Source organism: Myotis yumanensis, unplaced genomic scaffold (assembly GCF_028538775.1).
Source record: "Myotis yumanensis isolate MYYU_CA2020_CCGP unplaced genomic scaffold, mMyoYum1.0.hap1 SCAF_12, whole genome shotgun sequence".
NCBI lineage: Eukaryota > Metazoa > Chordata > Mammalia > Chiroptera > Vespertilionidae > Myotis > Myotis yumanensis.
In genome coordinates this window covers 57,951,332-57,978,481 of record NW_027223763.1, presented here as the reverse complement: position 1 = coordinate 57,978,481, position 27,150 = coordinate 57,951,332, and positions in this window count along the sequence as shown.

The following is a 27,150-nucleotide window of genomic DNA, read 5'->3' as shown; positions in this document are numbered from 1 at the left end:
AAGCAATCTGACATCAGAGTCTATTATCTTTCCTCCTTTTCCAGTAAACTCTGTATTAAACTGTAACATAGAGAAAGGTACACAAATCACAAGTGCACAGCCCACTTAGGCTTTTAACAAAGTAAACCCAGCTGGGCAATACCACCAGATCAAGCACCTCAGAATTCCTTCTCTGTGAGCCATTCTAGTTATTATTTTCTTTCCAGAGGCAACTACTATTCTGACTTCTAACACCATAGCTTCGTTTTGCTTCTTTATGAACTTTATGGAAATGGAAGTATACAGTATTTTCTTTTTTGGATCTTTTTTCTCTCAACATTATGACTGAAAAAGTCATCCATGTCATTGTGTAGAGAAGTAGTCATTTTATGGTTGTATAGTATTCTAATATATGACTGCACCACAATTTTTTTTATCCATTTTACTATTGAGGTTAAATTTGAGCTATTTCCAGTTAGGGTCTATTAAAAATAATGCCACTGTGAAGGTTCTTATTCATGTTTTTAATGCACATGTGTACGCTTTTATGTTGGGCATTATACATATATATGTGTATATACATATACATCGTATATAATAAAAGGCTAATATGCAAATTGTCCCCTCAATCGGGAGTTCAACCAATAGTTCAACCAGGGGCCGGTGCCCGCCAGCCAACCACCGAGGCTCCTCCCTGTAGCTGTTGCTAGGCCCTGATCGGGGTGGGCCTGCCAGATTCCACCCACGCATGAATTCATGCACTGAGCCTCTAGTATGCTCACTTTAACTGAAAACTCCAACAATTTTCAAATTGTTTGTTTTACCAACAGTGTATGAGATTTCTAGTTATTCTACCTCTTCATCAACAATTGGTAGAATCTGGTTTTCTATTTTTGATTATTCTTGTAGGTTGGTAATAATACCTTATTATGATTTTAATTTGCATATCTCTGATAATTAACAATGTTGAGCAAATAATTGAGTACCTGTTCAAGTCTTTTACCTATTTTTTATTAGGTTGTTCATCTTTTGTTCATTGATTTTTTTTAAATGCTTATATATTCTGAATATGATCCTTTGTCAGAAATATGTACATATTGTAATGATCATATCTTACTGTGTATTGTCTTTTCACTCTTGTAATGAAGTCTTGATGAGCAGAAATATATATAAAATATGTATATTTTAATCCTCACTGGAGGATATGTTTATTGATTTGAGAAAGAGAAAGAAACATTGATTGGTTGCATCCCATATGTGCCCCAACTGGGGATCAAACCCACAACCTTTTAGTGTATGGGACACTCCAATCAACTGAGCCACCCAGCCAGGGCCAGAGGTGCTTATATTTTTAACCACTACACTATACTGATTCAAAACTGAAAAGGATAGTAATTTTTACTGTCATCATAATAACGGATATCTTAGGAAGCCTTCTCTTTCATTGACATTTTATTTTACTTTTATTGATTTTTAGAGAGAGAAGAGGAGAGAGAAACATCGATGTGAGAACACAATATGGATTGGCTATCTCCCGTATGCTGCCCACTGGGAATCAAACCTGCAATCCTTCAGTGCACAGGATGGAGCTGGAAGCCCAACCAAGACAGCCATACCAGGCAGGGCTTTCACTGTCATTTTAAAGTTGTGTTTATCCAGTGTAGCCTAATAAATCATGATTGATTATTTTTAATTGAACAGACCGTCTGTAATGATAAAACTGGACTTTAAGTCACCTAGAACTTCTATCAACAATTAAGTGCTTTGGTTTCTTTGGTGATAAAGATGTAAATATAGTCTCACCTACTAAAACCTTTCCTCAGAAATGATACTGATACAGAGAACAGAGTGGTGGTGGCCAGAGGTGGGAGTGAGGGGAAGGAAAATAGGTGAAAGTGGTCAAAACCTTCTGGTTATCAGATAAGTAAGTCCTGGGGATGTACTGCACAGCATGATGACTATAGCTGACAATCACACTGCGTTATGTATTTGGAAGTTTCTAAGAGAGTAGATTTGAAAAGTTCTAATTAAGAAAGAAATTGTAGTCCTAGCCAGTTTGGTTCAGTGGAAGGAGCGTCAGCCTGTGGACTGAAGGGTCCCGGGTTCAATTCTAGTCAAGGGCACATGCGTGGGTTGTGAGATCGATTCCCAAATAGGGGATGTGCAGGAGGCAGCCAATCAATGATTCTCTCCCGTCATTGATGTTTCTATCTCTCTCTCCCTCTCCCTTTCTCTCTGAAATCAATAAAAATATATTTTAAAAAAAGGAAAAATTGTAACTGTGTCAAGTGATGAATATTAACTAAACTTATTGTGGTAATCATTTCATAGCATACATATACATCAAATCATTATGTTGTACACCTTTAACTATACAATGTTATATGTCAATTATAGCTCAGTAAAACTGAGGGGAAGAATCACAGTTTCAATGATCCCTTTATGAAGAAAACATTGAAAGAAAAAAATAAAAAAAATTTAAATGACTTTTCAAATGGATTCCAGCATGATTAGGACCAGGGGTAGACAGAGAACCAAATGGAGCAGCTTTTTTTTTTTTTTTTTTTTTTTTCAGATCAACCTTAGACAATATAGGATTGATCTGGCTAATTATATTCTCATGTTGTTTAGTTGGCTTGCTTCTGGTATTTTTCCCAGGGAAATTGTTTAACTTCATTTTTTGGTTTGTTTTTAAGCAATGAAGCTTCTATATGGCTCATGTTGGTTTAGTTTTAAATATTTTTTTTTTACCTTTCCTTCTCTGGAGGTTTTTGTTTATTTCTAAAGCTTCTCAAAGTCGGATTTTCAATTGATTAATTTGACAGTATAGTAGTGACACATGTAAATTTATTTCCAAAAACATGATTTGTTACAGGAGGTAACATTTATTTGAGATTGAAAATAATGGCTTATTTGCAAACTGTAGTGTCTACCCTGTGTTTTCAGTGGATCCCACCTTTTTATCTAAAATTGCTTTATATAGTGGAGCCCCTTTACTTATTAAAGCAGTGTTCTGTGTGTTTAAATGGGGAGAAAATACTTTCTGTTTCATATAGTCTGACACGTAAGCTGATAGAAGCTCTGCTGCCTTCCACACGTGGTATTGAAAATTGCCCAAATCTAGTCAGAACGTGGGGTAGAGAATGAGTGGAGGACCAGTGGGGGATTTCACAGGCTTGACCCAGAAGTTATGTAAATCATTTCCACCCACATTCCATGGGCCTGAACGTAGTCTCACGTTTCCCCTCCAAACAAGTGGGGCTTGGAAATGAGGTTCCTGTGATAATTCTATGTCATGGATGGGGAGACTGGACATTTAATGGACAGCCAGCCACTTACAACTTTCATTGTTTCTAAGCTAGACAAAGAGAGCTGCTTCTCTAAGAAAGGAAAGGGAATTGTTTTTTGAGCTGGAGCTTTTGCCATTCAAATGGGGTTCAGATAGTCCAGTGAAATTATCCCAATTCCCTCTGTCTGAACCTTCCCTGGCCTGTTTTTCCTGTCTGTTTTTAAACCTCTGAGGCCCCATGAATTTCATCCCCTGAATCTGCTTAATCAGGGATTCCTGCCTGTCATTTCCCTAGGAGCCGTCCCTGCTCATTACTCTCTTGTGGTTCCCATTCCAGGGCAGGTGTTCATCTTCCTTCCTTCTTGCTGGTCGCCCCCACCCCCAATCCTGGTCCCCCAAACACTGAAAGTCCCCAGTACCCAAGCCTGTAGTCCAGGGCAAGAAGCTTAATGGGCCCATCATATTTCTCTTTTGCTAGTGTACTACTTCACAGTTTTTCTCAGACAGCAGTTGAGGGGAGTAGAGGTTCTTTTAAGCAGCTAATGAGTGCTTAGCACTTTAGATAGAAACTAGAGGCCGGGTGCACAAAAATTTGTGCACTCATGGTGGGGGGGGGGTCCCTCAGCCCAGCCTGTGTCCTCTCACAGTCTGGGACCCCTGGGGGGATGTCCACCTGCTGTCCATCCCTGGGGGATTGGGCCTAAGCTGGCAGTCAGACATCCCTCTGGCAGCCCAGGAGCCCTCGGGGGATGTCCACTTGCCAGCAGGGAGCAGGCCTAAGCTGCAGTCGGACATCCTTAGCGCTGCTGAGGAGGCAGGAGAGGCTCCCGCCACCACTGCTGTGCTGGCAGTCGTCAGCCTGGCTTGTGGCTGAGCAGAGTGCCCCCTGTGGGAGCGCACTGACCACCAGGGGGCAGCTCCTGCATTGAGCATCTGCTCCCTGGTGGTCAGTGTGTGTCATAGTGACCAGTCATTCCCAGTCTTTCTGCTGTTAGGGTCAAATTGCATATTACCCTTTTATTATATAGGATTGTTCCCTTATAACAATGTCCCAACCAGCTTTTAATAGACATCTTTGCCTCTGGTAATGTTTTTCAAGGGCTGATTCCTACACCAGCATTATAGAAGAGTCTTCAATTGTATGTTACCTTTCATAGTACAGTCTTGTAGTTAAATGCAATAACAAGAGTCTAAGATAAGCAGTGTCTTAGGCTTCAATTAGTCAGATTTGCCCTTATCTCTGTCCTGGTGCCTGCTCTAAATACATGTCTCTACTGCTCTCACCTGGAGGCCTTGGATTTTTCACATCCAGAGAGTTAACTGCTACCTCAGCAAGAACTGTATAAAGTGTGCCTCCAAAGCAAGAGTTAACTGTCTATAGCCCACGGCCAAACCCAGCCGACGCCTATGTTTGTAAATAAAGTTCTACTGGAGCACAGCCCTGCCTGCCTATTCACAGACTGTCTGCGGCTGCCTTCACCTTTCAATGGCAGAGTTGAGGGGTTGTGACAGAGTGTGTGCACCTCAAAGCTTAAAATATTTACTATTTGGCCTTTTACAGAAAAAGGTTGTTGGCCCTTGCTCTAAAGTAAAGGGACAACTTCTTAGGGGGCTGATACATGAGCAGGATTTTTGAAGAATAAGTAACATTCTGCATACAGGGGTTAAAGGAGATGCAAAGAGAATGTTTTTGTTCAAAAGAACACATGAATGAAACATAGTGATATGTGTGAGACACCTGGATCTGGTTTTTAATGCTTGCAGATCACCTGCTTTGTTTTGTCAGAGAATAAAACCCAAGAGGAGAATTGATGGGAGCCAAGATCTGAGGCAGACAGGGAGGGGCCAGATCAGAAAGATCTTGAATAACTTCAGGCTAAGCAGATTTTCCTTCCATAGGTCAGTATTTATCATAGTACTAGAGGTCCAGTGCACCGATTTGTGCATGGGTGGGGTCCCTCAGCCTGGCCAGTGATTGGGGCCCATCAGGGCCAGCTGGCCTGGAAGGGAGGGACTGCAGGAGGTTGGCAGTGGAGGGAGGTTGGCTGTGGGAGTGCACTGACCACCAGGGGGCAGCTCCTGCATTGAGCATCTGCCCCCTGGTGGTCAGTGGAAATCATATCATAGCCACTGGTCAACTGGTCATTCGGTCACTTAGGTTTTTATATATATAGATGTCCAGTCAAGGTTGATAGATTTTTATTTTATTTTATTTTATTTTATTTTATTTTATTTTATTTTTGTTAATCCTCACCCGAGGATATTTGTCCATTGATTTTTAGGAAGAGTGGAAGAGAGAGGGAAAAACAGAGAGAAATATTAATGTGAGCGAAATACATTGATTGGTTGCCTCCTGCACAAGGGCCTAGGCTGGGGACGAGCCTGCAACCAAGTCACGTACACTTGACCAGAATCGAACCCAGGACCCTTTGTTCCACAGGCTGACGCTCTATCCATTGAGCCAAACCGGTCAGGGCGATAGAATGTATATAAGAACAAGAGAAACAGTGCCCTGTGGCTTAAAATATTTGGAAATCAACATTCAGTCATTATTGAAGGACTGTTCAGAGCTTTTAAATTGCTTCTCTTCATTGGAAATCTCCAAGAAGATTTCTCTATATAGACAGAAGAGACTATAGCCAGCGTAATTACCGAGTCATTTGACTATACATCCTCTGTGGCTAATTTCCTCCCAGAATTACTATTCACCAAAACACGTTTGAGAAACTTGCTTGAACAATAGGCAGCCAGTGGAAGGATTTAGGCTGAAGGGAGATGTGACCAGACTTGTGTTTTAGAATTGCTTTGGCAGTGGTATGAGGAATGGGTTGTCAGAAAGGAAGACCAAATGCAGGGAGATAAGATAAGAAGCTGGCACAACAGTCCAGGTGAGAGGTGATGGGAATAATGTATTATTTCCCAACACTTATTTGTGTGGTGTGTCTGTTATTAAAAAAATAAAATAAAAGCCATAGTCTTATCTTGTATAAGAGGTTTGGCTGGGGTGAAAGTTCCCTTGGGACCAAGATCTTCCGATTGGCAGGATCCACCAAAAGTCTGCGGTTTAGATTGCCTGCCTTAGGGTCTCATCCCTAGCCATGCCCTGCGCCTGGGCCCGACACCTGGTTCTGGTGTTTCGTTCTCGCAGATCACCTGGTGTATCACTGCTTCAGGGTCTTTGGCCACTTTGCCTTTGCTTACAGCATCTTAGCTCCCTGGAGTCTGCCTTGCTCTATTGCCTTGCCTGGCTTTCCAATCCCCCAGGTGCCTGCCTGCCAGCTGGTTCCACCACCTTGCTGGCCTTGCCTAACGCTCTCCTGGGATCATTGCCCGGCTTGCTGACAACACCAGCATCATTTCCCCAGGAGGCGGCTCCGCCCTGACTTCGCTGGCCCATGCGCTTCCGGAGTTCAGCCTGCTCTGACTTTTCTACCCTCCGTACCAGGTTTTAGCATTTGCAGAAAAGTCCATCTCCTCATCACCTGTGCTGCTTTCTGTCCAGAACCTCTAACATTGCTGCAAACGGCTGAGCCAAAAATCTGATCATAAAGATAAATTCAAACTCTGCCTGATACTTTCTCCCCCAGGGGATTTCCAAGACTACTTGATGCTTCCCTCAGACTGAGTGGATTCGCTTTTCCCAAAAGTTTTGCTCAGGAACAGATTTGGAGATACACCATCTTGAGATGACTGTCCCCACTCTTTATTCTCCCTTTCCACATTTAAGGGATGCTATCCTGGATTCCTACCTCTATGAGAGGAGAAAGAAAGGGTGATTCAAGGCATCTCAGAGAACCAGACCAGGAACAGAGCTCTTGGGAAGAATCTATTCTCCTCCAGTCTGGCCATGAGGACTCCTATTTTATTTGTCATGCGGCCTGAAGGCACTCCCGTCACAGGGCTATTCAACCTTGTCCAGTTAACCTTGTTATTCCATGCAGAGCACATGCTGTCCCAGGAGTGGTCCAGTTGGGAGGGGCCAGAGAGGTGCTAAGCCAAGAGATTCCAGGGAGTGTGGAGGCCGAGAGGCAAGAAGGGGTGTTAAAAGCCTTGGTCAGAAGCCGGCTGGCTCGGAGGAGCACCGAGTGGTTTGGCTGGAAGGTAATGAACACCCTTTGTCCTGCAGAGTCTACCAGGCCCTGCCTCTGGGCTCCGCAGAGATCAAGCTGGGTGTGTTTCAGCCGCATGCCTTCCTCACTACCCCTCCAGTCCCTGGCTGTGGTCTGGTCCTTTGCTCAGCCAAACTATGTGATTTCTTTTGGTGAGCTGGCAGCCACACGCTGTGAGCTGGACTGAACAGTGTATGTCCCTGTTCCCTTGCCTCGTTATTTTACAACTAAACAATCGGCATATTTCTGTGAAAGCCTGTCTCCTTTCCTGAGTTCTGAACCACTATTCATTCAGGAACACATTTCAAGCTTTCTCGTTCTAATGAATGTCAGACGCGCGTTTGGGAGAAGAGAAAGGATGGCTCTGTAAAGGAATGGCTACCTCTAAGTGATAAAAGATGTGAATGGTCCCCCAAAGTGCTTGCTCCTAATTATTCCTCTTCTGAGAGGCTTGACTGTTAGGACCCAAGCTAGCTCTAGCAACATGGGGAGCCTGGCGTTTCCATCTGGCCTGGAGGACGCTGAGCTTACAGAATTCCTAGCCAACTCGGAGACTTTTCTTTAGAATTGGGATGTGAGGAGAGCTTTTTTTTTCTCTCCTACAGACTTAGGTTTCAGAAAAGCAACAACAATCAGGATCAGGTAATTTTTTTCAGGGAGTGTGGTCTTCTGTTTATTTTGTTTTTAAACCTCAGGTAAGAAGAGTAGACTAATCTCTAAAAAGTCAATCGAAGTTGATAGAAACCATGTTAGAGGGACAGGCTACCCTGTTCCACTGTGTTCTTCCGACAGATTTTACTTACCAGTCTCTTGTGTATGCGTGTAGATCTGAAATGAGTCTATGTATAACAATGCACTAAATTTGTCCTCCTATTTAAGCTGTAACCAACCTGAAAACAACTCCCTTATTATATTCTTTCAGCTGAAAATTCATTATGTTGCAGAAGAGTTGAATCAAATCAAACTAATATCTTTTTTGAGCTTCAAAAATTGGGGGATGGTTTAAGTATAAAGTCCTTATTGCAAGTAAGATGGCAATCAAAATTTCAAAAGTTCCTAAAAATACTGTAACAACTAACTATATTTTAGTTCTCTAAACTTGTTTCAAGATGGGAGAAGCAAGTGACATTTTAGTTGTATTTTGGCAGACGGATATATTTTCAAATATCTGTCCAAATTACTAATAATGATGATTTAATGGAAAGGAAGAAAGGAACAGAGAGAGACAGAGATAGGTGGAAAGAAGGAAGGGAGGGAGGGAGAAAGGAAGGAAGGAAGGAAAAGAGGGAGAGACAGATGAAGGAAGCAGGGAGGAAAGTAGTAAAGAAGAAAAGATAGAAATGAACTTGTATGGAACGTGGGTGAGACAGCTGAAAAGGACCATCTGATAACATGCATAGTTTTCCATGCCTCAGTAACCTTCTGAAAATGGAAAATCAGAGAAGAAAGGAGCAAGAGCTTTCAGAGGATGATCAAGGTATAGAATCTAAATGTTATTCCTTTTTCTTTCCATGTTCTTTCCCAATACTCATAGTTGGATGAAGAAATTATTTCATATATTTATCTCTTAACAGTTCCTGGAAACATACACGAGTTAGAGTCCTGCACACTCCCATGCTCAACATAGTAATTCTTACTATACTAAACTGGTCATCTGGAAAAGACTGCCACTTCCCACTACCTGCCTTCTGCCCTAACACCCATATTCCACCACACTGCCTCTTCCTCTCCCTTGCTCGCCATTCCACACCCATTCACTCAGGGGTTTATAGCGGTGATGGCTTACACTCTTCTTAGTATTTATTTATAAGCTCTAATTTATAAATTCCTTCTTATCTGACTTGAAAAAAATGTCCTCAGCAGGAAAGTGGGGTGCTAAGTATTTTTTTCTAGCCAGATTTCCTTACTTCTAAATTCAAGATATTGCTAATATCATGTGACATTTTATTGACAATTTTCATTCCAGTGACCATTGGGCAATTACAACAGTGTTTATCAACTGGGCAATTACAACAGTGTTTATCACTCATAAAATAGGATGCAGCCCTGCTCTCTTCTTGATTTAATTTGATGTGATCAGTAGATGGTGCCTGCTACATGGCATGCTTTGAGACAGTAAACCATAAAAGCAATAAATAATGGGATTAGGGGAAAACATATTGGTCCTATTTGTCGTTTCTGTCTCCCTCTAGATACTCAAAAACCTCTGTGGAATAAGAAAATTGATACTCCTGTCCACTGTCCACTGAAATCTAGCAACATCTTTGAATAGAAGTCGATAATCCCAATGCAAAACTTGTCTTAGAGTGTTTCACTAATACTGTTACTTTGAAATGATTATAGGTTGAACAGAATAGTTGCTGTGCCATTTTGTCCTAAGTCAAAGACTGTGTGTTCTTGTCCACCCCCCCCTCCCACACACACACCATCCCCCCAAAAGCAAAAATGGTTTAGATTAACAGCCCCCTGTTAAATTCTGGGAAAAATCTGGCACTGCACATGGAAGACGAATAATTAAAATGCTAACCTACACAAAGCCACATTACAAATATTATCAGAAATTCATCCACACAGATAATACACGCATAAATGTGTATATGTATACATGTGTGTATGTTTAGATAGCACCACAAATAATCATGGCAATATACAGGAATTCCTTGAATTCGCAATAAATCAAAAAAATTTAAATGTTACCATTAATAGTGCAAAAACACTAAATTTGTTGGCCTGCAAACCACATTTGAAGGATCTGTTAAAGACTGGACATTCTATAAAAGCAAAATGTGGGCAGTACACCTTCTAAGAGTCCACAGTGATAGAGCTCTTTCCATGGTTAGAAAATTTTTTACAAACATCGACTGACTAATCTTCACAACAATTCTGTAGAAGGCAAATATTCTTAACAGTTTCATTTCACCAATGGAGTCAAAGAGAGATTAAATAACATGCCAAAGACCACAACAAGACACAGTGTTAGAAAGAGGATCAGGACACAGAAGATTCAGATTTTTCGGTTCTCATTATAAATCACAGGAGCAAGATAAAATACATGATAACAGATTTATTTTATTTTTTTTGACAAATGGGATCTCCTGAACCTGAAGCTTCTAATGCGAGCAATTTTGATATTGGCAATAATAAATGTCTATATTAAATAAATCATATCATTTATCTCATGTCCCTGCTGAAAATAAATCTTCTAGTAAAAAAACGCAATTCAAAAATCAGAAATCCACATATGCCTAACACCATCAGTTCTCGGCAAGGTGGGTGTGGAGGTTGCCCTGAATAGGCACAGCCTGTTGTGTCCTATGTTAGAAACTCATGACATCCACACTTTCCAGGAATAAGAATCTGCCAGGTCATGTCCAGATACCAATAGCAGGAGGAACCTCAGACTCCCATCATAGGCTTTCCTCTGTTTATTCCTACTTCTGGTCTGCACCAGCTAAACTAAGTTGAACAAAGAAGGAAATGAAGGAAATGGGAGAAAGAGAATGTTTTGAGGTGATCATGGCTGGGTAACATTTTGAAATTTTATTCTTTGTCTGTATTAGTCTGGGTTCTTCAGAGGAACAGAACCAATAGGAATACAGTTGACCCTGGAACAACATGGGTTTGAACTGTGTGGGTCCATTTATATGGGGATCTTTTTTTTTTTTTAATGAATCTACAGTCAGCTTTCTGTATCACTGGGTTTTGCATCCATGGAGGGCCAGCTGTATGCATTGATCTAGGCCCATGGTTGGCAAACTGCGGCTCGCGAGTCACATGCGGCTCTTTGGCCCCTTGAGTGTGGCTCTTCCTAAGCCTTAGGAGTACCCTAATTAAGTTAATAACAATGTACCTACCTATATAGTTTAAGTTTAAAAAACTTGGCTCTCAAAAGAAATTTTAATCGTTGTACTGTTGATATTTGGCTCTGTTGACGAATGAGTTTGTCGAGCACTAATCTAGGCCATTTTATAAAAGGGACTTGAGCATCCGTGGATTTTGGTATCCACAGGGGTCCTGGAATCAATCTTCTGTGGATACTGAGGGACAACTGGAGTTCAGTTTTGGGGGAGTCATAGTTATATGTGGATTTTCAACTGTGGGGCATTGGTTCCCCCAACCCCTGCATTGTTCAAGGGTCAGCTGTCTATACAGAGAGATTTATTGTAAGGAATTGGCTCACACAGTTACCGAGGCTGAGAAGTCCTATGACCTGCAGTCAGCAAGTTGTGGACCCAGGAGACCAATGATGTAGCTGTAGTCTGAGTTCCAAGGCCTAAACACCAGGAGGGATGATGATATAAATTCCAGGTCAAGTCCAAGTCCAAAGGCAGGAGAAGACCAATGTCTCAGCTCAAAGACAGGAAGAGAGAATGAATTCTCCTTCCTCCACCTTTTTGTTCTACTCAGGCCTCCAATGGACTAGATGCAGCTCAGCCACATTGGGGAGGATGATGTGCTTTACTCAGTCTACAGATTCAAAATTAATCTCACACAGAAACACCCTCACAAACATACCCTCAAAAATGTGTAACCAGATATCAGGGCACACCACGGCCCAATCAAGCTGACACATAAAATTAATGATCACAGCACCTCTCTCCAAATTGTCCTCCTGTTCCTGTCCTCCATCCCACTCAGAGAGCATCAGGCACCACAGGGAAAAAGAGCTAATACTCAGCTTTTGTAGTTAATGAATTTATTTTCCAAATGTAACTAATAGTACATGATGTTTACTATGGAGAGACACCTCAATCCCCATAACAACTCCATGAGGCAAGCACTAGTATCAACATTCCTACTTTCCCAGATAAGGAAACTGAGGCAGGGAGAGTTCCGGGCCCTAAAACAGCGTGCAATAACAGAGCCAGGATTCAATCCCAGCAAGTCTGGCCCTAGAGTCTATGCTCCCAAGCACTACACTGTGACTTCAAACTTACGGCAGAGCATCGTTTCAGAGGAAAGTTTGGGAGAACCAAAAGTCACAGCCTGGAACAACTCTGAGCATATAGTTGATGAGCTAAGCCAGCGGTTCTCAACCTGTGGGTCGCGACCCCTTTGGCGGTCGAACGACCCTTTCACAGGGGTCGCCTAAGACCATCCTGCATATCAGATATTTACATTACAATTCATAACAGTAGCAACATTACAGTTATGAAGTAGCAACGAAAATAATGTTATGGTTGGATCACAACATGAGGAACTGTATTTAAAGGGCCAGAAGGTTGAGAACCACTGCTCTAAGCAATCAATTTAGAAAAATGATGCAGTGATGAACCAAGTATGAGGTTTGTCATATTCCCAATGAAATTTTGAATTGCCCAAGTAGGGTGGGGGTCCAAGCAAAGGAAGACTGTGCCTCGTTTCCCAAGTGGAGGCAGCAAGCCTCTCATTGCTTCCCTCCCGCCCCTTGACCAGCACAACAGCAGAGAAGGCAAAGCTGGGGCCTGGGGAGCCTGTGAGAGCAGCATGAGCGTGATGCTGCTCTAATTGCCTGGCACCCAGGAGCAAAGAAAGAGGGCCTCCTGACATTTCTGTGGGGTGAAAAGGACAGGCTCAGGGGAGCTGCAAGCAGCTTCCCAGTCTGGCCAGGAGCGCGGCCTGGAAATGTGAGCCCAGAGGAGAACGGGCTATCTTGAGGATGTCAGCAGGGATGTGTAGTCTGCCCAGAGACCAGTAAGTGCCACGAAGAATAAAGGATCATTTGTGAGGACCAGTAGTCCCCTCCTGCCTCATGGACACCATGCTATGACTTAAAGACTCAGAACTTGGAGGCAACCCAAGGAAAAAAAGTGTGGGAGAAAAACCTCAACTGGCTGAATAAATGATTGACTGAATTAACCTGAGTTGAATAAGATTGAAATTAAGTATAGTTAGAGGAAGAAAAGCTATTTTTTTTTTTTTTTTTGCACAGCTGATTTTGCAGCCTGAGAATTATACTTCCTCGGCTATAAAGAAATAGAAACGTGTTTACCTTTGCAACCATACTCTCTCTCTGAAGGCCAAAGGAAAATCTCCAAAATTGTTTTGAGAAATAACATCATTATTGAACTAAGTATATGGCTTCCCAAAGGGATTACTTTATAGAGCAATGCTCCTTTCTATAAGTGCCCATTCTGTTCTGTTTCTTTAAAACATTAGTCTCATTAGCTCAAACCGGGACTCAAACTGCAGACCTGGTCCTTAAAATGATTGAAAGTAGTTTAGTCATGGTCGCTGTCCATTAACTCAAATAAAATTGCTAGATTTCAGGGTAAGATGGAAAAGATTTAAGATGTTGTGAAGTCAGGATCTAATTCAGCTTTGAGCTTGGCTACTGCTCAAGCCAAAGCTTTGAAGCTTTTTGACACAGCGAAACAACATTATGATGAAGGATCAAAGGATAAAAAATTCAATGCAAATAAGGGTTGGTTCATGCATTTTAAAGGTAGTGATGCCTTACATAACATCAGGGTGCAAGATGAAGCCGGGCGTGCTGAGGTGGCAGTTCCCGAGAGCAGACTTCCTGTCTGGAAGACAGTGAAAGACCTTTGTGCCCTAACACCCGTGCTAGCCACAGGTCATATGTGATAGAAACCAGAGAGCAACCAACTAATACTGCTGAATCGATTTGTTATTTTTTAATATTAACCATTTAAAATTTTATTTTTATGTACTGATTTTAGAGAGCAAGGGGTGGAGGGAGAGACACATAGAAAGAAGACCATCGATTTGTTGTTCCACTTATTTATGCATTTATTGGTTGATTCTTGAATGTGCCCTGACCAGGAATTGAACACACAACCTTGGCATACCGGACGGCACTCCAACCAACTGGCTACCCAGCCAGGGCTTAGCTGAATCAATTTACTTAAAATCCATCAAATAATCCTGGTCTTTCAAAAATATTCTCAAAGTTGCTTGTGATCATTTTCTTTTTTAAAAATATGTTTCTATTGATTTCACAGAGAGAAAGGAAGAGGGGGAGAGAAAGAGATAGAAACATCAATGGTGAGAATCATTGATCAGCTGCCTCCTCCACGCCCCAAACTGGGGATCAAGCCCACAACCTAGGCATATGCCCTGACCAAGAATCAAACCGTGACCTTCTGGTTCATGGGTTGACGCTCAACCACTGAGCAACACTGGACAGGCAACTTGTAATCATTTTCATAAGAAAATATTATTTTCAAATTCTAATTAGGTGCTTTCTTAACTCCTGATTTGTTAAAGGTAGTATCATGAAGAAGCTTTACCTAAAGTCATTTCTTCTATAAAAAGCTGAGCTTCAGGTTCTCAACCAATGTAACACTACTGTGCTATTGTTATAATGTGAAAAAAATAGATTTGTTTAGATTAAATAATTTTTTCTCACTTGACCTTCCAGCAGAAATGCTAGTCAGCATAAGCATAAGGAATATCTGTAAGAGCTGGCATACTAAAGCACAATTAAAGGATCAATATTTTAGAAATACATGTTTTCAGGGAAATTAGTTGTTAAAACAGATTACGCTAACCAAATTTTATAATTGTTGATGTTCAAGACTCTTCAGATTTAATGGATTTACCTTTGAAAAATTTAGCCTACTCAATATGATTTTAAACAGACTTATTAAAGAAAATTCTAGGACTCTATCTTTAATACTACCCTATTATACCTTTCTTAAGCAATCCACATGAGTTACGGAAGGTCTATCAGCCTTCCATTCCATTTTATTAGCATTTGTTGCTTTAAATCAGATCTTTCAAATTATTTATATAAGGTTTTTTTAAATTTAATATTCAAAACGATAGAACATATACACTGAACCACAGACAGGAACATAATTCATCCTAGTATGAAGCATGCCTTATAACACTTAAGTGGTTTATTAAACTTGTCTGATCTTATATTGGATAAATTCTATCCTTGACATCAAGACATGTGTATGATACATTTATCATGTTTAGGATTCCTGTAAGTTACATAAACCATTTCTTCTGGGAATTGCTAAGAGTTCTATCCTGAAGTTAAAATACACCGAGTATCCAAATATTTCTCTTAAATATGAGTTAGTCTCCCACATAGAATTATTTTAGTGGCCTCAGTCCCATCCCTGGTGGACAGTAGTACATAGAAAGAGAAACCGCCTCGCATAATTTGGCACTGTTTGGAACCAGCAGCCTCTGATCAGGAGGAGCTCGTAATGAGCCCGGGGAGACAGGATGACCTCTTATTAGAAGGAGCACTGTCTCTCTCAGGCAACACTGAGGTTGGAAACTCTGGGAGGATCAAGCTGCAGCTGTTGGCTTCATTTTTGACTTGGGGAAGGCAGAGGTCTTACTGGGCCCGAGCTACCCACTTACTGCACAAATGGAGAGCTGGTTATTAAAGGAGAATTAAATGAAAGAGCTTTTTGTCAGTATAAGCTAATGAAGCTTATCATCTGGGGGAATAGAGAGTGCCAACTTTCATTTCTATTTAGATAATGTAGGGACCAGAACTAGAGAAGAGGGGACTATAACGCGGTAGTCCAGGAAGGAGCTTGAACTGGGTTTAGTTAGAACATTGATAAATACATGACTCGTGTATCATTTAACTCTGCTTACTCCCACCGGGGTTTTGAACCCATTTAAAATAAACACACTCATGTGTCATTTCAATAAAAGACTGATCCAGGTCATTGCTATAGAGGAGAAATCTTCTTGTCTAAGATTATTCATCAGGAACAGATTTTGTTTTGGGAAAAAGGATATCAGAGCAAAAAGACCAAGGGATTGGGCAGCCTTGGGATCAGTCACGCCTTTGAAGCCCAGACGCTGGGTAGGAAGCCCTCTGCATCTCCGAGTTGTCCTTTGTAACATGGAGTCAGTATTACCCACCTCATAGAACTGCTGTGAGCTGAGGCGAGTGAATGGATGCGTAAGACCCCACACAATGCCTGACACAGAGAAAATGAAGTATTTTATTTTATTGAAGTATTAGGTCCCTTTTCTGCACCAGGGCAAGAATTCAGGCATCAGTGAATTTGGACAGAAAGACTATTAAGTTATTATTTTCACTAAACTCTAACTGAAAAGTAGCATTTCTTAAATAATGCATGTAAACAATATTAGAAAATATAGTACCTGTGATGTGGACACTAATAGAAATCACAGATATTTTTATAACACAGTACAGGTTCAAAATTATTATATACACTCATCTCTATTTTGAAATTATGGTAGTTACTAGACCTGCTGCTAGATCCTGTTATTTGATGCACTCATGCAGAAGCACATGTACCACTACCTCGTAAAATTGTTCTAAATGTTTTGAGTTATATTTCAGTCAATTGAATTTTTGTAATATTATCTATTTCACTTTATTCTCTTAAAACATGCTTTAGATGAGATTTTAAAACATTCTGAAGAGAAGTCCAAAGGCTTTACCAAACTGCCACGTGGGTTTGCTCTACCCTCTGCTAAGTGGTGCTACAGTCAGCCACCATGGAATGGACAAAGGTTCTGTTGATTGGGGCTGTGAATAGGGGGCTGTGAATAGATGTGACTATTTTTCAGGTGGATCTAACTTGGGCTGTTTTCTGCAAAAATGATCAGTTTGGACTTGCCGTTGATACTGGTTGCTACTCAGCTGTTACTCATTTGATGAGATTTTTATTTGAAATGCAGAATGAAAGGCAACGCTTACATTTCATCTTTTCTTCATCACAAGCAAAATGGAAAACAAGGAGATGTGTCCAGGTCTCTGAGAGTTATTTTCATGTGCGCATGACCCAAGGAACTTAGAGAGTCATTGGGATTTTATGACACCCATTTACGGGCTTTATTTGTGACAAAGGCACTGTGAAATAAGATAAAAATCAGTGGCTTGTAAATCTTGTCTCCAAGCCATTAAAAATAAAAATGAATTCCAACCATTAGCTGGTTAACATTTCCTTACATTTCACTGGTTCTAAAACATGCCAAAATATGCCTACTTGCAACAGCTGGAAAATTATATTTCTTGGCTTCCTATGGAATGCTTTTGCTCTAAGAGCTCAAGAATAGTCTAACCAGTGATTTTTTTAAAAAAATCTATGCCAATAATCCAACCAGAAATGTCACCAGTTTTTATTATAGGAAAAATGTTTTATAATGCTACTTTTCTTTAGTACATATTTATGGCATATTTCTTATTCTAATATGTGGGTAAAGTACATGAAAAATAAATATTAGCCTTATAATTTATGATGTGACATATGTAAGTCTGAATCTATTTTTTTTCTTGGGTTAGTATATTTAAAGGCAGACTTCACTCCTTTTGTCATGTGTATAGCCTTACAAATAAATAAAACAGCATCATATTTGTTAATATTCTACTTACAGAAATTTTAAAGGAAGAGGATGGAATCTGACTAATGTGGAGGGCAAACTGGTTTTAAATGGAACCAACAATGTCCTTTAAAGTGTTGTTGAGATAAATGTGCCATTGACTCTGCACATCTGTACTCACTTTGCAAAGTATTTCTGAGGCAGATTAAAAAAAAAATTTTAAAACCAAAAGACCTTCTCTCATCTTCTTTCAGTTGTTCCCTTAAATACTTGCTCTGAGTTGTAGGAAAGTACATTCACACAAAATGCATTTCCTAGTCTGGCTTTCAGTGTAGCCTCATTTTTTGCCACAACCTGGTCTACTTTTTACATTGAACTAGAGAAAGACCTCATTGAGTACTTTATTCTAAAAGAAGGCACTTTGTGTCAAGTAACATTCCGAGAGCTCCGATGGAGTCCTGTCTTTGTGGGATCGCCATAATTGGTTGGCAATTTTTTCCTTCCTGCTTATTCAAGTCTTCTGTCTACTGGAGACTAGAAGTTCTAGATATTCAACTTCTGTGACAATTTGATCCTTTTCTTGCCAATACAAATCATCGTACAGTGTTCAATGTGCTCTGGGTTCATTCTCTGATTTATTCATGGACTGAACATCAAATAGCATGTGCTGTACCTAGATGAACAAATGAACTGACTGCAGCTCCACCCTTGGGAAGGTTTTCCCTCTTCACTGTCTTTTAAGAACACCACTGAATGTGGCTATAATGCAGCCATCACTCATTTCTGGCTTGCACCCATATGCCAAGGTACTCATCTGTAAACCAAACTCAGGTTTTTACTTCTCCTCCAGGTGTACAGGACATACCTGCATGCCCTCTCCATGCAAACGTAGATGTGAGTAGGAGAGACGTCCTGGCATGACTGTGGTGGATGACAAGGGGATCTGAGCTTCCTGCCCAAGCAGCTTATCTGGGCTGTGCCATTTCCAGCTTAAGACAGACTGTTGGTGCTGCTGGGCCAATCAGACTTCATGACTTGGTAGTTCTGGTAGAACACACCCGATACTGGGCAGCTCTAGGTGCGTACTCAGTTCGTATCCCATGGTCAGCTGTTTTGTCTCTACCAAGATCTGTTAATCAAGAGGCATATAATTCTCTGCTGCAGGAGACATGGCCTTGTTCCAAAATCTCAGGGGCCTGCATTACAATCCTCACACTGGGGTTTGTCATCTCTCACCAGTTTATTGCTACTGGCCTTGGTGTGTCCTCTGGGCTCTCGTTGAATATAATCTTCTAGTAAGCGTTTTAACCTGACATAATATATCCATTCTAGCATGACTATTTCCACCAGACTCTTTATTCCCTCCTGTATCATGTGCTGAGACAACTAAGGCATTTCCATTCCACTCAGCATTGACCAGCACTTTCTCTATGTGACTAAGAGCCATGCGAGCGGTGGTTTTGTCTTAACCCCTGGGTCCTTGCCAGCATGTTAAGTCCAGTCCCCCAAAGTCAATAAATTCTTGCTTATTCACTCATAAGTTCTGGACCCTTGGTCAAACACCTTCAAAATCCAATCGCATGCTACTTCCCTCCCCACTGCTGGTATATGCCATCTAGTAACTAGATTCACTGTAAGCAGTGACTAATCGCCTTCCTCTCTTATCAGGGCTAGGACATCCCCAACTGGTTAAGCTGGAACTTAACTCTACTTTTTGACCCAACAATGAGACAAGGTGGGAGCAACTCCTGAGGAGAACACCTGTTGCATTTCAGAAACAAGGTCTTGTCATGTCCTCTAACATCTTACTAGGAAATACTGGAGCACCTATTCAATCTCTGAGGGTCCATGGAGGTCTGCAGAGCCAACATCCTCAGAGTCATTCATCCAGTAGTCCCTATCCGATGTTGGCGGGCCCAAGTTTCCCTGATCAGGGCCCTGACTTCAGCAGAACAGACTTGCCTTGGCTGAGCACTCAAACATCAAATATGTCTCAGAACACTGGGAGTCTGACTATGAGGTCCCTCATCTGATACTCAGCTATGTAAGCTATTCCATTGAAGGAGATAAGGGGTTCTCTGTAAGTAGCTAAAGAGGACTTCTGCCTCTCACACTTAGCCTTTAACCCTGTTAACAGCCCCATTCTCTCATCCCTCTACAGGGTGTTAAAACAATTTAGCTGCATCTAATCAATTCCACTGCCCTTGTGGGCATTGTCCCTACCTCTCCCCACATTTTGTCAAATGCAGGACGCATTGCACCTTCATTGGTGCTCCCATTCACCAGGACATTTTCTCAGCTCACCACAATGAAATCTTTACCAATTGGGCCACCACCATGTGTTAGGGATTATCTGCGTCCCACATGCCACTTGGATGCCTTTTTTTTTTTTTTTTTTTTGGCTAGGTGGTGAGTGAGCAGTTTCTGATCCCCATCATCCTGTGTTTTGTCAGATGACTCAGGACATCACTTGTTAGTTCAGGGCCTCTGCAAAGCAGACACAGAGGATTAGCTGTACAAGAGATGGCTATAAAGGATAAAGGGGAAGGAACTAGAGAAGACAGGGAGAGCCTCGGACCACGGTGCTCAGTCTGACTCCTGTGGATGAGAGGGGGGAATGAGGATGACTGGGCAGGCAGAGCGCAGACCTCAGACAAGTCCTAAGAAAGTTTCAGTCAGGTTGCTGGGGCTCCTCTAGCTTTTCTAAGAATTGACATATAACATCATGTTAAGTTTTATCACACAATAAGATTAGTTAACACATCCTTCAACCCACACAATTACAACTTTGTTGTTGTTGTTATTGTTATGGTGAGAACATTAAGGTTCTATTCTCAGTGCAACTGTCAAGGAAACAATACAGCATGGTTAACACTAGCCATCACACTGCACATTACCTCCTTGGAACTTGCTCATCTTATAGCTGGTAGTTTATACCCTCTGACTAACATCTCCCCATTTCTCCCAACTCTTACCCCCTGGCAACCACCATTCTACTCTCTGTTTCTATGAGTTCCGAGAGCAAGCCACTGCATATGTTGCAGTAGTGAGCTTGCTGTGCTCATTCACTGGGGGAGCAGCTCTTGGGAAGGGCAGTCTTGGTGCTCTTGTGGGAATGGATCCAGGAGCGCAGCAATGGGCCATTAGTCAAATATGCACCCCTAACAAGAGTTCGGCATGCTGCATTTTCTTGGCTGCTACGTCCTGGAATTGTGTTCCTTTCCTTCTAAGCACTGAGTCACTGTCTTATTCACCAGATTATAACTTTATGAGAGCACATGCTGTTTTGTTCATCATCTAATTTCCAGGTCCTAACACAATGCCTGGCACATACTGAATCTCAAAATATTTTTTTTATCTGCTGTTGAAAAGATATGCTACTCCAAAACATACCTTCGTGACTTTGCTTTAAAAACAAGGAAGATGCTCTACTCCCTGAAGAGTGTATTGCCATGAATGTCACCTAGCAACCTGAAAAGGGTGTGTGTCCACCTACACCCACCCACAAGGGGCGGGGGGCTCCTTTCCAGAACTGCAGTCTGGTGTCCCTGCCCAGGCTCCTTTTGAGCATCTCCCACTTCTTCTGTCTTCCTTCTTATACCCTTCTTACTTTCATTCCCAGTCAAAATCTTCTCTCCAGAAAGGTAAATGGCTTATGGCTAAGCAGAAGTGAAAACGGAATAAAACCTCTAAAATAGAACTTACTAACATGGTAGGGCAATGGAGGTAGAAACAGATATGTAGCTGGGGGATCGAGAGCAGAATCCTGATATGATACCCGATTCCTGCCTGTTTTACTGTGATGAGGCCCTGCATTCCTAGAGGAGGCTGTTACCTCCGCAGTCTAATCACATTTTCTGGTCTAAGGCACAAACTTTCAGTATAGGAAAGGTATCCTATGGAATACTTGCACTAGCAGTAATAGGAGGTCCATAGCATTTCTTAAATGCTATGGAAGTGAAGCAAGATCAAGAGCTATAGGATACCATTCTGAATCTGCTGACCAAGCTCGGTTTTAAACAAGTTTCTTACCTAGGCTGCTATAATCGCTGACCAGTCCCCAGCAGCAACAAACCCATAGTATATGTTATCTATCGCAGTTTTTACAATGGCAATGCCTGTTAAGACAAAAATTATATTCACACCTCTATTAGTGCACATAATATGTTGTATTGAAATTATTTGTTTATGGCTTTGGTTCTCTCAAAAGCAGGAATTCCTCAAAAGCTAGATGACAATTTAATCATATTTCTGGCTCCAGGGCTAGAGTAGTGCCTGGCGTTATAAGAGGTTCTTAGCAATTATTAATGATTGAATAATCGAATGAATGATTATTATAGAGAAAGATCTCAAACAAGGCCCTCACAGCCCAAAATTGAGTTGTCCAAAAGTGTCAGAAGCATGTAAATAATTCACTCAGATTCCTCCTTGACCTGCCAACGTATATAACTCATTATCATCTCCCCCAGCCTCTGTTTTCTACTTGGTAGGACCGGCTTTGGTGTTAAGTAATACATATGTAATAGAAATTCTAATTACCAGTTAGACTCATCTGCTTATTATGATACTAGTCTTTTATTAAAACTAGATTTCATTCCACTATGCTCTTGGCTATAAAATAGAGCTCTTTTACTTTCTACCAATTCTATTGGCACTCCTTTTTAATTCAAACACTGCTCTGGGATCAACAATGCAATAAGACGTAATTATGTTTTAAGATCCACGAATTGGTTGTGAAAATGCAGGTATTTTCTCTCTAGGTAGGTTGTTCCAGGAAATACATGGAGAAGTATATTTTTATCTCGATGTATGGGGATTTACATAGAAACATACCCCCTTGGACCTGGAGGCAGTATTTTGTAGAACTGCCGGAACAAATGCCACCCATCACCACTTTATTATGTTCACAATGTACTCCATTATCATCAGTATGTGGGTATAAATCCTCCTAAGAAACCTCCCAGTATTAAAAACCATAATTATAACATGTATTTATTCCAAACATATGTACCACCATTTCAAACTACCCACCAGCTGAATATATTTTGCAGCTTTCAAATTTTGACTGGTGCGAAGATGGCTTTTATAAAAGTGATTTATGACAATTTAGGTGCCGAAAACCATCGTAATTACCAGTACTGTAAATGTTTTCTCTCCGCTTAAGTAGCCTCGCTGAGGAGGACAGTGTTCATTTCCTGTGGGCTGGGCCCTGGGCTCCAGCCTTCCCCACAGCCAACAAGCTGCTCTGTTTCCAGTTCTGCTGCACCAGTAAAAGATTAACAAAAACTTTTCAGCGCTCGGCTTTCTTTTCCCTCTGGAGCTATCCGTTTTCCCATCTCCAAAGAGGGCAGCCTCTCCTAACATATGTTGGAAATTGTTGTTCAACTTCACAGAGTATACAAACACAAGCCTTTTCTCCGTTCGCGGTGCCAGAGCAGACGTTTCAATGGAATATTTCATTATAATGCAGAGTGCACGTGCCAGAAAAAAAAGAGGCTTTTCAAATGAAATTCATGATCTTTTTTTTTTTCACCATGTTGTATCTGGGGTTTCTGTAAAGCACAAGAGACTTGACTTTTGGTATAAAAAGTGTAAACGTTTAACCTACCTGGATTTGAACAGGATAATAAATTGTCAAGTAAGGGCTCTTTGCCAAATGTTAATAATCTTCATGAAAAGTAAAACCAGAGAGAGGAGGAAAGGCTATATGATCCTCTGCACCTTCGCAGCGCCTTCCATCTCCTTCATTTAAAGCCATACTCTGTCTTTCAGCCCCCACCCTCCTACCCGCCAGGTAGAGCCAAGTCACACAGAAAATGGCCAATGACTCACCCAGGTTAGAAAGGGAATCTGTAGCAAGACAAATGAGAGAGCCCAGGAGTCCTAATTTCCAGTTCTGTTGTAGTTTTAAAAAAACCCCAAACACCACTCTTGTAAATTACACTGTCATCAGCACTTTCCTTATTACTCTTTGTTTGCAGTAGTTATAAACTCCGTTGTTTAAAAAAATGGCTTTGGGACAAAATTTAGCCAACAAAATCTCTAGCTTAGAGTCAATTATTTCCAAAAGACAATTTAAAAATCTGTAGTTCAGCTACTTTGAGGGTATAGCATGCCAAAATCCAAAGTTCATTTTCTTCTTGGTATGTCTTTGAATTTGAAGGGAAATTAGCCATGGGACTTATTAATGTGGTGTGTTAATTACTGATTTTTGGTTTTATTACCAAACCAACATCAAAGGAGAAGACTATCTAAAAAATGCACTGTAATTGCTATCAGAATAACAATTTTAGCTTGACGTAGCAGCTTTACTCCTAAATTACTGCATAAGCGAATAAAGAGAAACCTGCATGCCGGTGTTCCATGGAGACTCCCCATGCACCTGAAATACTGGGAAGCCTTGTAATCTGCGGGAGAGCCAGGCTTCTCTCTCGCCTCAGCTGCCAGAGCTCTGCATGTAGGTCAGATAGCCGTGAATCAAACCTTAGCCACCAACTAAGGCCACTTATCGGTGTTACGGTGTTACGTAGTCAGGTTGTCCGCACATCCTATTATACTATGGCATTTTACTTTACAAACATCTTTTTTGCATTTGTTTAAATAGCTAAAGAACCATTCTTCTAAAATCAATAGAGGGACAGGAACAAAGCGCGGCAAATAGCCATTGAAAAAAGAGCAGCCACGACCTGTTGTCAAATAGGAACTGGAAACTGAATGTAGTCTGGTCTAGTGTGCAATTTGCAATTCCTTGAAGGCAGTGTTTCTTGCAATAAGCGATTCACAGATAATGCAAATCACAACCCTCTTTGGCTTTGGCTGCTGCCTTTATGAAATTTCAGATGTGACAAGCTGTAGGTTGAACCCAAAGGTGAAAAAGCCCATGGAACTTTTTCCTCCCTCTGCCTTTTATTTTTCTGTACTCTCAAAAATTTTAATAGTGTACATGTGTTACTTTTACTTTGGAATTACCTCTATTTAAAAAGAAAAAAAAATGAGAGTGGTATTAAAATCAATGTTATATATCAAAGAACAATTATAATTTTAGTGTGGAGGAGACTGCTGGACTGAGAATATTTCAAACTAACAAATGTATACTTCGTGAACACATTCTCCAGAGAGAGAACAAATGTCAACCATCATTTTTTAGTTTAGTCAGCCACAGTGAATATTGATAGGGGGCTTACTTCTTGTAGAATATAAGCCACAATGACTATTCCAATTCAGAAGTCAGTCATTTCACAATATTTTCTATGGATTATGCACTTGAATTCCAGTTCCTCCACTGATTTGTAACAATTCCTTGAAACATTCTGAACATCTTAAAATTACATATTTCGCCATTTAAACTTGAGACAATTCATTCTCACGGGACTGAGTATAAGTTGATGCTTTCCAAAAAAATTCCACACTGTCTAGGAAAGGGGTCTGATGTAAAGACAAGAAAAGATTCAATAAACGTAACATGTTTCATGTAAGTTTACTTATATGTGTAACTATAAAAGCGAACATATATTCACTTAACTAATCTTTTCTCTAAACTCAATAGAGGGATAGGAACGACAGGGAAATAACAACCACTGAATTAAGAGCAAGCACAAGCAAGTTGGCACATAGAAAATTAAAACAGCGTGCAGTCTGAACATTAGCTTGGTGGGAGACAGCGACAAGTCTCAGAATATACTTCACAAAAGAGCTCAATATGACTAAGTTCCCTCTGATATGCCTGTATCTTCTCCTGCTTGGCAAAAAGTGCAACCTTAATAAATGTCCGTCAAATACTTGGCTGAATAAATTGATTTTACAATTGTGTCAAGATTGCTAAATACAGTTGAACAAAGGCTGAAGAAATGTTTGCTATGGGAAACTGTTGAGAATTACTTTGGTTTAAAAGTAGTATGTGGAAAAGTAATTTGAGACTGTTGGGGGAACACTGGGCCAGCTTGATCAAGCTTAAGGAATTGGATATTCTGTAAGCATAAACATTATCTAGAAAATACTACTGCATATTTTTATTGTTTCTTACTTTTATTTCTGCATACTCAGCATTTATTAATATTTTAGCATTACCGTTAATTTATTGCAGGTCGTATTTCCAGTGAGTCATTCTACAATTGGCTAGTAGAGATAAGAAAAAGCAGAATAGCCAGAGGAAAAAGGGTAAAGGGGGAGTAAATGGTGATGGAAGGAGACTTGACTTGGAGTGGTAAACACACAATATAATATATAAATTATGTATTATAGAAATATATGCCTAAAACCTATATAATTTATTAACCAATGTCACCCCAATAAATTCAATAAAAAATAAAATTAATGATATATATTAGAAAAAAAGGATAAGTGGACTAACTTAATAAAAACTCAACTTAATGCCAGCATTACTGGAACTCATCCATTTCTAACTATTAAGTGAGGTATGTCTATAAAAATTATTAGTCCTATAGAATTTTTTAATCATATGCAATGAACCTCTAGGAAATAATAACTTCAAAATAGCATTGCCAAATTAAGTTGTCATAGGTGCATGACTTTGGAAAATTAGATTAAAAAATAAACTTCATGTACATTTAGTCTCGAACTCTAATTTGATAAATAGACCCTGAGAGGTTAATAATAGTTTCAGCCCAGCCAAAGTTCAACTCAAGTTTTCCTAGTTTCTAGCCTGGTATATATTTTACCTTTTTAAAGATTTCCCCTCATGGTCACAATTTACACCTTGTTTTCTAAGCTAAGCTATTGGTTTTATAAACAGCTGGATGGTTGAAATAAAGTGAGCATGATTTAGATACTTCATGCAATAATCTATTAAGATGTCTTAGTGTTTTAATGACTTGCAGCCACCCTTTTTTGGAATTTTTTTTAGTTGGCAGAAAAACAATTCAAAGCCACCAGTAAATGCACAGATTAATCCGTACTTGACTCCATAACACAGCTGACAACAGCACATAGTGTGATATTAGGGGGAGGAAAGAGGGTTGCATAGTTCCCACTCAGTTTTACTCATTCATTGATCAGAATGGTTTATCTAATGCCACCTGTGGCTGGCACTGAGCTAAGCATTGAGGATGCAATGGTGAGCACCTACACTTGGTGCCTGTCCTTAACAAATTAGAGTCTAAGTAGAGAAGACCTATAATAAAGAGGAAAGCAAATGACTGAATATAAAAACAAAAACTAAGAAACTTGTTTTGATGGTTGTGAACAAAATGCTGTGACTGAGAATAAAAAGGAGACCAATTGAGACATTTGTCAAAAGAAATCACACCAATATACTTTCAAATGGTGAAAAAGCTAAGAAATCAAAATAGTGGGTCTTGTGGGAGTACTAGACATAGTCTGAGGCATCAAAAAAGGCTTCTCCTGGGAAAGTAGTTTTAATTCAATTCTGAAGGATGATGAGGAGTTGCCCAGGAGGAGGGAGTATGTTGGTAGAAGAATTTCCCAGGCAGAGGGGAAAACACACCCATGGGTCCTAAGTAAAGAAGGATTGAAGTAGCCCAGCCA